At 36.0% G+C, this 13554-nt stretch overlaps 1 long non-coding RNA gene across 1 annotated transcript in view; it reads right to left on the bottom strand.

The window, feature by feature from the left end:
- Positions 1–13554, bottom strand: part of LOC122791770 — a 109663-nt gene that overhangs the window by 80485 nt on the left and 15624 nt on the right. Inside the window, exon 2 of the long non-coding RNA XR_006363196.1 lies at positions 10424–10460. This is a non-coding gene — a long non-coding RNA (uncharacterized LOC122791770). The remainder of the gene's footprint in view (positions 1–10423; positions 10461–13554) is intronic.

Raw genomic sequence — 13554 nt, 5'->3', positions numbered from 1 at the left:
ATTGTTAATGCTACAGATGTTAAGGTGACCTATTAGGAGGGAGTGAGAGGGTCACCATTTTATCTTATGTTCTCCTGTCCTAAGTGCTAGTAATTGAGCCTCATCCTCCTCTAGCCATGGCATATTTAATTCTTACATAAATATTTCCATTTGTTCATCTTCTTGAGTTCTACATTTCTCAGCTTTATACAAATTTTCATAAAATTTCCAAAATATTTCTAATACTTTTATAAGATCTCTAGTTATTTTCCTTGTTATATGCTCCCTAAGCTTGTCAACAACCATTACTGTTGTCACATATGGTTAAGATAATATATATTACATGAAGCTAAGTTGGAAGCTTTAATTAAATATTGGTCTAAATATAATTTATTAATCATAAGATGTCAGAATATAGTCTTTCTGTAGTCTAACTTCCAGTTAATTTTGCAGCTAGAATCAAAGTAACATAACTAGGTATATCAAGCATGATTTAGCCTGGATGGTGAAACCAAGCACACCTATTAGCTCTTATTAAATTAGCCTTTAATAGCTCTCTAAAGTTATTTAAATCTGTACTGTCCTTAATTTTTTTGATAGATTGTTAAGCTGTAGGGCCTATTTTAACAAATGCATTTTGAGCTATAGTGTTTGTAAATGCTGGTCTATTTTAGAACATACTTCTAGAATTAAAAAGATCACAGCAGGTGATTCATAGAAGCAACTTATTCCAAAGTGTGTATGGGGGGGGGGGGGCAATAATTTTGGTGCAATAATTTGAACACAGATTTTAGCAGGAAATATAATCTGTTTGTAACTGCCAGCCAGATGGTTTTCCTTAAGTTTAAACAGTAATTATCAATATTAGGGCTTAGATAAATTAATCTCAGTATTTCTTTTTTTTTTTTGCAGAATTTTTATATTTTGATTAGAGAGCAGTGATGCCAGCAGTAATCTGTACGCTAACCTAGGTAGCAGGACATTAATAGCAATGGCTGTTCTGTCTTCAGTGGTCAGAAGATGAGAGATTTTATAAGTTGTATTAATTGGGCTAACAATAAACTGGGTTGGGTTTCTACCATAAACTAGTCTGCCTCTTATTAATGAATTATGAACTTCATCAAATCCAGTCTTTGGACCAGTTCTTTATATAAATAACTTATGCTTCCCTAGGTTCTGTAAACCTTGTGCACTGTTAGAGAACTTATAGTGAATAAATGGCATATTTTTTGTTAGGTTCGGAGAAATTCCTGAACTTGTCTGTAACTGCAGCTATTTTATTATTTGCATGTTCAACACGAGTAAGAATATTAAATACCTGCAAGATTTCTTGTCTGATGCGATGAAGAAATATGATATTTTGTACCATTTTGGGCTTCTGTTAAGTTGCCTTGCAGTGAGAGTATTCCTGGTGATTGAGAATGCAAAATTATTCTCCTTTAAAATAAGACTTCTGTATTTCCAAACATACAAAATATTGAAAACAAGTATATTTCTTCTCTTTTGCAAATATTTCACCAATTTTGATAGTGTATAACACATAGATGTTTGTCAGAATGCTCATTGTACAAAAGAGAAAATAGGACTGAGTTTCTGTCTCTATAATGTATTTACTGAGAGTGAACTCCTAAAAGAAATGTATACCATTTGACAGGCAACTAACTGCAGCAAGACATTACCAATGAAATATATAGATGCCCATATATTACAGTATTTTTGTACTTTGTTATCTTCTCCTGTGCCTTTAGGCCAAGGTCATCACCGGAAATGTATCAACTAAATAAATATTTTTTTCTAAGCCCAAATGCTTGGTTGTGTGATTGGTCACTGTGTTGGCAGTTATAAAACTTACCATATCTCTGCATGTAGTACACACTCAGTGGTGAGAGACCTGGGCACACAGGTTGACAGCAACCTTACCTTTGACCACCATGTCTTCACAGTGGAAAGAAGGGTGTTCTATATTGGTCACCTTATAAGTAACGGCATTGCCTCAAGAAAAAAATAAGTTATAACCTCCCTATACTCTTCCCTCATCAAGCCAATAATTGAGTACAATGCCCCTTTTTGCATGTACCTTTCCAAGCATGTGCAGCAATTGGAGAAACCACAAAGGTTCCTCACAAGAAAAATTCAAGGTCTTCAGCATCTGTCCTATGGGGACCTTCTGAAATCACTGACACTTTATTTTATTTCATACAGACTACTCAGAGGTGATCTCTGCCTTCTATACAGGGCAATCTCTGACACTGTTTTATTGGAAATGCTGCATACCCTAAAGTCAAATGGTACACAAGTTACTCACTCTAAAGGCCTTAACCTGGTATGTGCCATTAATAAAACCTGCTGGAGGGACAGATTTGTCTCCAGAGTTTACCACACCTTTGGAACAGACTCCCACTTCATGTTAGAGTACCTCTTTAGCCCTCTTCAAACACAATCTGGACAACTGGATGGGTGACCATAAATTCACTCTGGGGGTTCCACTTGTGTCCCTCTTAGATGGGGCAATATGTGCTGATTGTGGAAATAAGGGTAAGAACTTGGCTAGGCTTGTAAGGCCCCTAGGGCCATTAGCCTAGTAACCTCCTATGATCCTGTGATCCTATGTCTACCTACAGTGTGAGGAGATCAGTCTGATTTAGGTAATTAAACAGAGGTTGTCACAGGCAGGCTACAGTATATGAGACAGGCTATAGATGGGACTTTTTCTTCTATGTTTGAAGTGAAATAACTGGTAAGTAGCGACTTTGCCAATAATTTGTGCCAGACAGACATGATTAAGCAATATCACTTCATCCAGGTCAGAGGAGCATTACAGAAGAAACATTTTATCCCATGTTTTGACTATGTTGTCTAGCTCAGAAAACTCTTTCTAGAATACTGCCCAGGTTACCTTGCATAGTACTTGGCACCATACAAACTATCTAGTATATGTTATGATGATGTGGCAACTGTGGTGTGTACAGGATGTATGTGACCTTCCAAACACTGATTTTTAAGGTAGTTGGAACACAACGTGGATGTAGGTATTCATCAAAAATAGCCAGAGAGCATCACTGAAAGATTACAAGGGTTCAACAGTGCATTCTATCCATGAATTAGCACTGTATTCTCTAGACTTATCACCAAGCTGCTGAGTTACATGTACCACTAAGAGATGCGTAATTGTATTACAAAGAATAAAAATGTGGCTTTGAAATACCATTAGTGAAACTATACACGTTGGCTTTGCACTTATCCATATACAGTGCATATAAAAAGTGTACACACCCCTGTTAAAATGCCAGGTTTTTCTGATATAAAAAAAAATGAGACCACAATAAATCATTTCAAAATGTTTCCCATCTTTAATGTGACCTGTAACCTGTACAATTCAATTGAAAAACAAACAAATCTGTTAGGGGAAAAATATAAAAAATAAAAAATGTACAATAAGCTGGTTGCATAAATGTGCACACCCTTAAACGAATACTTTGTTGAAGCACCTTTTGATTGAATTACAGCATTCAGTCTTCTTTGGTACATACCTGTCATTAATTAAAGAGACTCTGATTAACCCCAAATAAAGTTCAGCTGTCCTAGTAGGATTTTCCTGACATTTACTTAGTTGCCTGCTACAGCAATAGTCATGGTTCGCAGAGAGCTTACAAAGCATCAAATGGATCTCACTGGTGAAAGGTAACAGTCAGGAGAAGGGTTCGAAAAAATTTCCACAGCATTGGATATACCATGGAACACAATGAAGACAGTCATCAAAAAGTGGAGAAAATATGGAACAGCGACATTGCAAAGAATTGGATGCCCCTCCAAAATTGATGAAAAGACAAGATGAAAACTGGTCAGAGAGGCTGCCAAGAGACCTACAGCAACACTAAAGGAGCTGCAGGAATTTCTGGCAAGTACTGGTTGTGTACTACATGTGACAACAATCTCCTGTATTCTCCATATGTCTGGGCTATGGGGTAGGTTTGCAAGATGGAAGCCTTTTCTTACACAGAAAAACATCCAGGCCTGGCTAAAATTTACAAATCAATACATCAAGTCTCCCAAAAGCATGTGGGAAAATGTGTTATGGTCTGATGAGACCAAGGATGAACTTTCTGGCCACAATTCCAAAAGGTACGTTTGGCGCAAAAACAACACTTCGCACCACCAAAAGAACACAATCCCCATGGTGAAGCATGGTGGTGGCAGTATCATGCTTTAGGGTTGCTTTTCTTCAGCTGGAACTGGGGCTTTAGTCAAGGTGGAGGGAATTATGAACAGTTCCAAATACCAGTCACTTTTGGCCCAAAACTTTCAGGCATCTGCTAGAAAGCTGAAGATGAAGAGGAATTTCACCTTTCAACATGATAATGACCCCAAGCTTACATCCAAATCAACAAAAGAATGGCTTCACCAGAAGAAAATTAATGTTTTGGAGTAGCCCAGCCAGAGCCCAGACCTAAATCCAATAGAAAGTCTGTGGGGTGACCCGTAGAGGGCTGTGCACAAGAGATGCCCTCACAATCTGACAGATTTGGGGCGCTTTTGCAAGAAAGAGTGGGCAAATATTGCCAAGTCAAGATGTGCCATACTGCTAGACTCATACCCAAGAAGACTGAATGCTGTAATTAAATCAAAAGGTGTTTCAACAAAGTATTAGTTTAAAGGTGTGCATACTTATGCAACCAGCTTATTGTATGTTTTTTATTTTTTATATTTTTCCCCTAACAGATTTGTTTGTTTTTCAATTGAATTGTACAGGTTATAGGTCACATTAAAGATGGGAAATGTTTTGAAATGATTTATTGTGGTCTCATTTTTTTATGTTATAAAAACCTGGCATTTTAACAGGGGTGTGTACACTTTTTATATCCACTGTACATAAGGTGATGTCAAATATATTTTGAATGCTTTTAACCCATGCAATGGCTATCACTTGAGCTTCATACAGTGATGATGTCAGCTATGAATGCCTTGCTGCTAGGTTTTAGCTTAATGAGCTCTTGCTATGTAATGCTTTTGTTGCAGGATTATCTGCTTTAGAAAACTTGTCTTTTGCTATTAGTAGTGATGGCCTGACTGCTACACATGAACCCTGTATGCAGCAGCTTGTCACAGAACAGTACATTCACTTCTGAGGTGCAAATTAGCAAAAGTAATGTTTGTCCTGCATTTTTTTCTTCTTTTGTTCTCTCTCTTGACCTGTGTTATTGGTACTTCACAGATAGTTAATGTATACTGCTTGTATTTAGGGACATTTGTTGAACAGTGTGATAGTGTGTGGCTGCATGGCAATAGTTGTGGTTATTTTTATATGCTGCATATGTGTGGGCACAGATATAGGTCTGTTTGCTACATGTAGCTTTTATATGAACATTGGTATCATGCATTTCTTTGTTATATTTGTTTCAAAGCTTCTTGATATACAGATGTAAAAATGTAATCTGAAATCTGAGGCACAGTATGATAACAGGATAGAAAGAGTAGATTTATCCATGGATATGCTTTAATTAAAATCTTCATATTCTGCCATACCCTGTAAAGAAGATAACCTTTTAGGTAAAAAAAAAATATTTTTCAGGTATAAATGAATGAGTGTGTCATTTCTTGAATATCCTTCAAGAGAAACAACATTACTATTGCTATGGTATATGACAAATGAGCAACTATATTCACTAAAATATGAGTCTACTTACAGCCCTCTGAGACATTCCTGACAAATGCATTTCTTGACTTCTAGACAGTCTCTCAATATAACTATCACTTCCTGACAAATTAATAAAATGTGGGTCAAAGTAAGAACCACTTTCTTCGCTTCCACTATTGTCATTATCAGTGTTTTAAAATGAATCAAGTAGTGATGGTGTATCTGGTATTTGTTAGTGTAATTACTGGCATTTCTACTTCATTTTTAGATTGTATGGCTGTGGAATAAGTAATGCCTCATGCTTGTTTAACTTCTTCTTCTTTGTACAATTTCAGTATGCCCCCTGACAAAGGAATACTCATTTGGCTTTTTTCTTATTCAATATATCATTTCAGCAAGACATTCTCCATCTGGCTCTTCTGACTTCTTCCTGTTTTTTTCTCTCTGGGTCTGATGACACAAAGTATCTTGTTCATGAAGATGTGTTTGGATAAGTGATTGGCAGATAAACCTACAGCGATATGATGCTCAGAGGTTCTGTAGGATCTTAATATATTAGTCACCTGCTATTTCCAGTATATGCCTTATTGATATTCTGCATGAAGAGCTACACTAACCAATAAGGCTTGTAGCTAAAGTAGAGTCACTCTTCTATGTGTAATATGTTGACACTCACAAAATTATTTAAACTGATGGCTATAAAAACATAGACCATGTCAAGTCCTTACTGTTTAAGGAACACCCAAAGTAGCAAATATTTTTGAAAAACTGCTATCATTATAAGTCAGGACATAGAAGACACTGGTTATACAGTGAGGAAACTTGAGCAGTCGATCACTGACAATTTATAATTATTCTCAATTACATACCGGCCCATAAAAGTCAGTGCTCAAATAGCCCCATGTTATTTTTGGCAATTGAAATATTTTCATTTTGCTCTTTCATTCCCAGATACCTTCTTCTTTCTGTTTAGAGTTTTATGGGAGCCATAGCCTGTTCCATCAAGCAGTGGGTGTAAGGCAGACAACCAGTTTTTATTAAATTATCACATATGACACAGGCAATCATGCATTTATATAAATGAAAACGAACCATATTGACATAATTTTAGTTGCAAACATTATACATCACAAACCATACTGACATAATTTTATTTGCAAACATTATACATCACTTATAATCTATCCAGTCATTGTCATTCAAACATTACATAGCTCGTTTACATCCTGTCTTCTTTTAAACCTTGTTCTTCCTCTGCACGTATTGTTCCCACAGTTCCCACTTTTTCTGTATAATTTGCTCCTACCCTTTTCTAAAGATCCCAATTCCAGTTGCTTTATCTCTGTTACTATATTAACTACTTATAGTAAAGTTGGTTCAGACTTTGATTTCCATTTTCTAGTAACTGCTTTTTTGGCAGACACCATAAATAGACTCAGCAAGGCCTTACTATATCTAGACAATTCCAATTCTGTATCATAGCTCAAAAGTTCTGGATAGGATGTTGGCCCACCACAGGGCACATCTGTATTTAAACAGTTTGTATTTTAGTTTGTGTTGGTTTGAATTGGTAGACAGCCAACATTTGTTTCAGATTCATTCACAGCCGGTTCACTTTGCATCTTACACCCTTTCATCACGTTCATATTCTTATCTCCAACCACATCTTTCCCCAACTGTTTCTATAAGGAAATCCCATATCATTACCAGCTCAAGTTCCTTTGATATGTTGTACCTCAGCAACATTTATTATTTTTTGATCCAATACAAAGAACATCAATTTTATTACTTTTTATTCTGACATATTCTTAAAAACACACTTTAATAGGGAATTGTATTTTTGAACTGTATGTGCATTTTCTTCTCTTTGATCTCTGAAAACCTGGCCTTGGCCTTACTTTGTTGTACATCTGATCTGCTAATTTATCCACTGAGTTCCAGTGTCTGTCATGATCATCATCCTCTTGTTTTTTAACTGCATTATTATTGAACCTTTATACATTGTGATTTGTGCCTACATTCTTTTCACGTTTCAGTCTCCATAATTTTCTTTATATCTGTCATTTGTTTGTGTTACACTCTTTACATATGTTCTGCATCTCTTTCTTCTCTCTCTCTATCTCCTGAACAGTACTGTGATGTATTCATAGGTGTACTTTTGCATAACATTTTCCTTTCTGCATTATATACAAACCCACATCTGGGTGCTTTCCTATATGAGGATACTTAGCCTCAACAGTACCACAACTGTATTTTATAACTCCTCCTACTTTCTGTAGCATTCATACCTCTTTTGGGTCTGCTCTCTTCAGTTCATGTTTTTTATAATTTATCTCACTTTTTTCCTTCTGATTTTCCCCCTCTGCACCGCTTTATGCTCTTTGAGTGGATTTCTGAATTATCAGTGTATCTGGGGGAGTCTAGTAGTTTATTTAGTGTCACTTCTGGCTCAGTCTATGACATTGCTTCTTACAATTCTACTGCCACAGTATTATCTACATCTTAAGGTCTTTGTGCACATCAGTAAAGTTACATTTTCTGCTAGTGCAGCCAACCTTGTGCTGTATTATTTTTGTATGTATGTAAATATTTATTTATAAGTTTGATAACTGGGGTGGTGTGATGATCCCAAAGGATTTAGCTCTACCACAGTCCAGAGGAATACAAATCAATACAGACAAACAGTAACCTCCAACACATTTATATAAAATAAGAAATATAGTCAAAAGTATGTAACAATATACATAACTCAAACATACAGCAGTGAACTTTAAAGACTTTGTACTGAGAAACAAATATTACATATGTATGCACCGAGTAATACTATCAAAACGGTAAGCTAGGAAACATTATGAGACCCTGTCATTGCACATTGCATAAGTACAATACCATTTATAGACTCTTCCATACTGATAGCACTAGAGAATGAACAGTTGAAAATGTTAGTACAATTTATTAAAGAGGATTTAAAGAAGTATACTTTGCAAGGCAGATTATAGGAGATAGTTTAAATTTGAGGGAAGGCTAATAATAGTGGTTAGATTAGTAGTGTTTGTAAATAAGTATTAGCATTAGCTAATGTGTATATATCTGGAATTCAAAAAAATAAATACAGTTGTATATGTATCTCTCACACACATGCAAACAGAAATATGTATTAAGGTAGACAGTAAGTAAGTGCAATAGTTGATGTACATATTTACATAATTAATATTGGTATTTGTGACACCTGTGCATTGGCCCAGCAATCAAGGAGCCTCAATCCTCACCACTAACACCAGTGAGGGGCGTCCACATTGGGAAGGATAACAAATACACACACTGTAAAGTACAATTTCCCTTAAGAGCACACAGAGATCACAATCAGTCTGGGGCTGGTTTCTCCCTTTGTCTCCAGATCCTCAATAAGACTCCCCACTGGCACAGCTATAGGGTCCAGATCCCAGCCTAGTGGTCAAGCTAAAACCTTCAGCACCCTCTCTGTCCAACCAGTGCTTCATGTCACATACACACTTTATTATATGAGTTATATACAAACACACAGACATTCCTGGGTAAGGCTGGCACAGGTTCTCTAGCTATGGCCCTTCCTGGCAGTCTATAAGGTAGTACTAGCTGCCACCAATCACTAATGTCAGCTACTAAAAAGTCCCTTACCAAAGGGTGTCCAACTACTACTGTGCAATATTATTATCCAAATAGTAAGTGTGACTGAGCAGCAAGACTATTGGAGTGGCTTTGTACAGTACCACTACATACATGCAATGTACTCTAGACTTTAAATTATCTCTACACAAAACAGCCACAGTTGAAAGGTTTTAAAATATTTAATAATATATAATAAAAACACAAGACAATACTTCTTACTACACAGTGGTAGTCAAGAGTTCAGACATCACAGGAAAATGATTAAAATAATACTGTAGAATAGTTCGGACATAAATATAGAAAACAGCTAAACGTACTATTTTCTATCTTTTCCTAAGAGCAATCACAGTTCTAAATAAACTTACATATAGAGCAAAAGCAGAGTACTGGTGAGTTGTTGTCAGCTTTAGACAAAATCCAAAATGCTCTCTCTCGCTAAGACAGTCTTTTAAATTAATAATACATCACTGCTGACTCATTTTAGATTACATCATTTTTCTCTGGTTCCTAGGCTAACAGAAACTCAGAGCTTAACATATCTTTGATATCCATAATTAACCAGTTGTTTTTTCTGTGTGACCTTTTTACTCATTGTTTTAGTTTGTTAGCTGGGATATTTTGTAGACACCCTAATGTTTATGGATATTAGTTGGGTACGATAACCCTGTGCTTCCAAAAGTCAAACATTCCTCTTATGCTGTGCTGATGATGCCATCAGAAGGCAGAAACATGTATGTCCACAGCTAGAGGGGTTGGCTTTATTGGCCTGAAATTGTCCATAAATAGATTTAAAAGAAAAAGTCTTGGACATTCAGAATTGCCATTTAGCTGAAACACCTGCTATCCTTAAAGGGTAATTTGCATACATCCCATGTTGCCTCTGATACAAGAGGTTTAAAGTATCACACAGTGGAAAGTCTAGCTTTGCTAGATTTTTCTTTTTGTGTTTTGTAACCAAATGCTGACAGATTAGGAATATGTGCAAACATCTTTCTTATTTCTTATATGTTTTAACTTTAAGGTTTTTCTACATCTTATTACTTACACAAATTAAGATTAAAATATAATTCTTGCTGTGCTTGATCTACATACCTTTCTCCTGTGGGGTGCTCCCCATCAGTGTAGTTTGTTAAGAAAATGTTTAGTTGAAATAATGCCTACCTTTTGAAATTTTCACTTGCTTGCATTGTAGTTCTTCCTTAGAAGAAAAAGAAAAAAACACTTGCCACTATTTCAGAGTCCCAAAATAAAATGAACACAACTTAAAATATTTATTTGCAATGCAATTAATTTCTGTCTCACAAGTTTCCATGCTAATATGTATAGCTGAACATATGACAAATCACTGTAGTTCACATTATTTGAAAAGGCTGAGTAAATCCAACATATGAATAATGTTTAAAATGGCAATTTATTGATACATACATTGAGGTATCACACAGGCTTGAATTTTAAATTCATATGGGAAAGTACTCAGGTCAGGTTAACTATCCGCGGTGGTGCAGCAGTAGTGTTGTTGCCTCACAGCAAGAGGTTCTCCCGTTCAGTTCTCGGCTGGAGTGCGGGGAGTGCCTTCTGTGTGGAGTCTGCATGTCCTCCCCGCGGTTGGGTGGGTGTTCGAAAGACATGTGTAAATGGGCGTGTCTTTGTTGAAGGTTGAACGTCGAGCTGGCACCTCGGCGTTCATCAAAATCTACTGCCAATCATTAGTGGACCGGAGTTCAGCTGTGGCGACCCCTAACAGGGAAAAGCCGAAAGACAACAACAACTCAGGTCAGGTTAACTACAAAAAGTGAAAGCTCACTTCATTGCAGGAGTAATTTGACAAGTCTACACACCCTCTTCTAGAAAAATCAGCACCAAATAACTGATAGCTGCTGAATATTGTTTCTTCAAAACCACTTCAGGAATCTTATACAGAACAAAAAAACATCAGACGCTAAACACTGAAAGTTGCATAATTCAGGTTATGCATAATTCATCATCTTGACTTCTGCATTCTTATTTCCTGATTTGAAACTAGCCAATGGTTATCTTATGTTCACAGTCTTGACTTTGTTTAATTTCTCCAAATGTTTAAGTTTTCTTTACATACCTTGATGAGAATGTACCCTATTCTTAAGTCAGGTCATAATCCAGGTTCATGAAATCAGTCTTTCTTCAAACTTGTTATGTTTGCCAAGAGTGCTATTGTCAGCATCCGCAATGTACCCAGAACTGCATCCTTCTGCAGTTCATAAGCAGTCACTTGAGCAGGCACTATCTGTAAATATGTTTTAAAATTCTCTTGTATTAGATCATTTACTCCTTATACAACTGGAACTCTGGCCTTATTCCACATTGCTGCTGTTTCTGCTTGCATGTCTTGATATTTTGCACAGCTGTTTCCAGTTCTGTACAACAAATCCTACACTCATCTGTATCACCTGCCTTTTCTATGGATTTTGTGAGCTGTCTAGTACTTGGTCTGCTATCTTGAGCTGTCAATATTAATCTCTCACCTTTTAGTTTAAATTCACCTTACTTAAGCCATTTGTCCATCAACTCTTAATCAACATGTGGTTGTTCCAGTAGTTCTTGGTATTTTCCACTATAATTGCAGTCTTTCCACTTTTCTTTTTTATCCTGAGCACATTCTTTCTCTTTATCTCTTCTTGGGGCCATTTTATCAGCCTAAAGCTGCAGGTTAAAACAGGAAATGTAAGTTAATTCAGTCTACTAAATCACCCCCTTCAGTCAAATGATAAACAACTGCTTACCATCTACAAACCACAGAGGGCTGCTGAGGTCAGCATCTATTCCAATAATGTAGCTAGAACTTGGAATAAAATTCTTGTATTGCTCAGATCTATCTCACACCTTCATCTTTTTAAACCATTACTAAAATACTTCCACTCTGCTTCCTGGCTTTGTCCTTGCTCCTCATCTGGGACATAGCTTTTCCTAAAAACCTTCATAACCTTCTTATATCTCCCTTTAAAGCACTAAATCAGTTAACCTGCTCATTCCCTTCTAATACTTGCACTTAAACTACTATAACTACTTCTAATTGAGCACAACCAAATTACCACTCAATTGCTGCTTCTGTATTAACACTTAAACTTGTTTATCTCCTCTACTACCTCACTCTAATGTATTTCTTAAATTACTCTTACCTATCTTATACACCACTCTTGTATCTGTACATTCTCAGTACAATGCTGTATATTAATGTTTGTGAGTATCAATACAAATTTTATTATACTGACTACTATGCTATGTATACACTGTAAGTGAATTATAAAATGTGTTATTGTTAATACTGATTGCATTAGATTTGCTACCTTGGAGCTGTTCTCCCTGGGTCTCTGCTGAAAAAAACCCCTATACCCAGCCAGACTTAACTGGTAAACAACTGTCAATAAATAAATAATACTAAATAATTTATAGCTTAACCATTACTCCTAGATGTCAAAGCAGTTTTCATTTTTAGTTTGATCTTTAAATCTTTCCTTACTGAGCTTTGTTCTCATTTGTTCATGCTATATATATTGCTGCCCCTTCATATATTCCCAGGCATTTATATACTCCCCTTGTTCGAATTATTTAATATATCATTCCTGTCCAGGTCTTATATTTTCTCAGTTCTTTAGTTTTCCTCTTTTAAAAGTTGCTTCTGCACATTTGTTAAGACCAAATGATATTCTTATATCTCATGAGAAGGTTTTAATGTCTTGTAACAGTTCTTTCAGTAGTTTTTCTGATAAACTATATGGTTTTAGAGCACACACAAAAAATAAATGAGATATATTTTGACAAGACAATTTTTTTTGAACCCTGAATTCATGGCCTAGCCTGCTAAGTATACAACTTAATGAACTGAGACCATGGTAAAACAGTAATAGTGACACAGAAATACACAGTAGTATTCCATGTCTTATTTTTACACTTTGGATAGCAATTTGCCCTTTTTTGTGGTTCAGCTGCAAAGTGGTTTGGCACTTTTTCATAGTAAATGCAGTAAAAGTTATCAATGCATGTGTCTTGTACATCTGTAAGATTCCAGTAAAACCAAGGTTCCATGCAATGTCACTCCAAAGTTTGAAGAAATGATGCTCAACCAGCCAGAACTGAGAACAATTAATACAATTTAATGTAATAAACAACCACACAGTTTAGCGCTTTTGTCCCCTTGGTAAAACCGGGACTTCATCTCAGGAGTGACATCGCATGACCTCAGTTTTACTGTTTTCTTTGTGATTTTTTCTCTCTTGTTTGTTTTGTTGCTAAATTTGTAAGGTTTCTATAATCTA

This window comes from Protopterus annectens, chromosome 17.part0 (genome assembly GCF_019279795.1).
Source record: "Protopterus annectens isolate FY-2018-M chromosome 17.part0, PAN1.0, whole genome shotgun sequence".
Taxonomy (NCBI): Eukaryota; Metazoa; Chordata; order Ceratodontiformes; family Protopteridae; genus Protopterus; species Protopterus annectens.
Note: the sequence above shows the minus strand (reverse complement) of the source record. Positions and strands in the feature narration are given on the sequence as shown.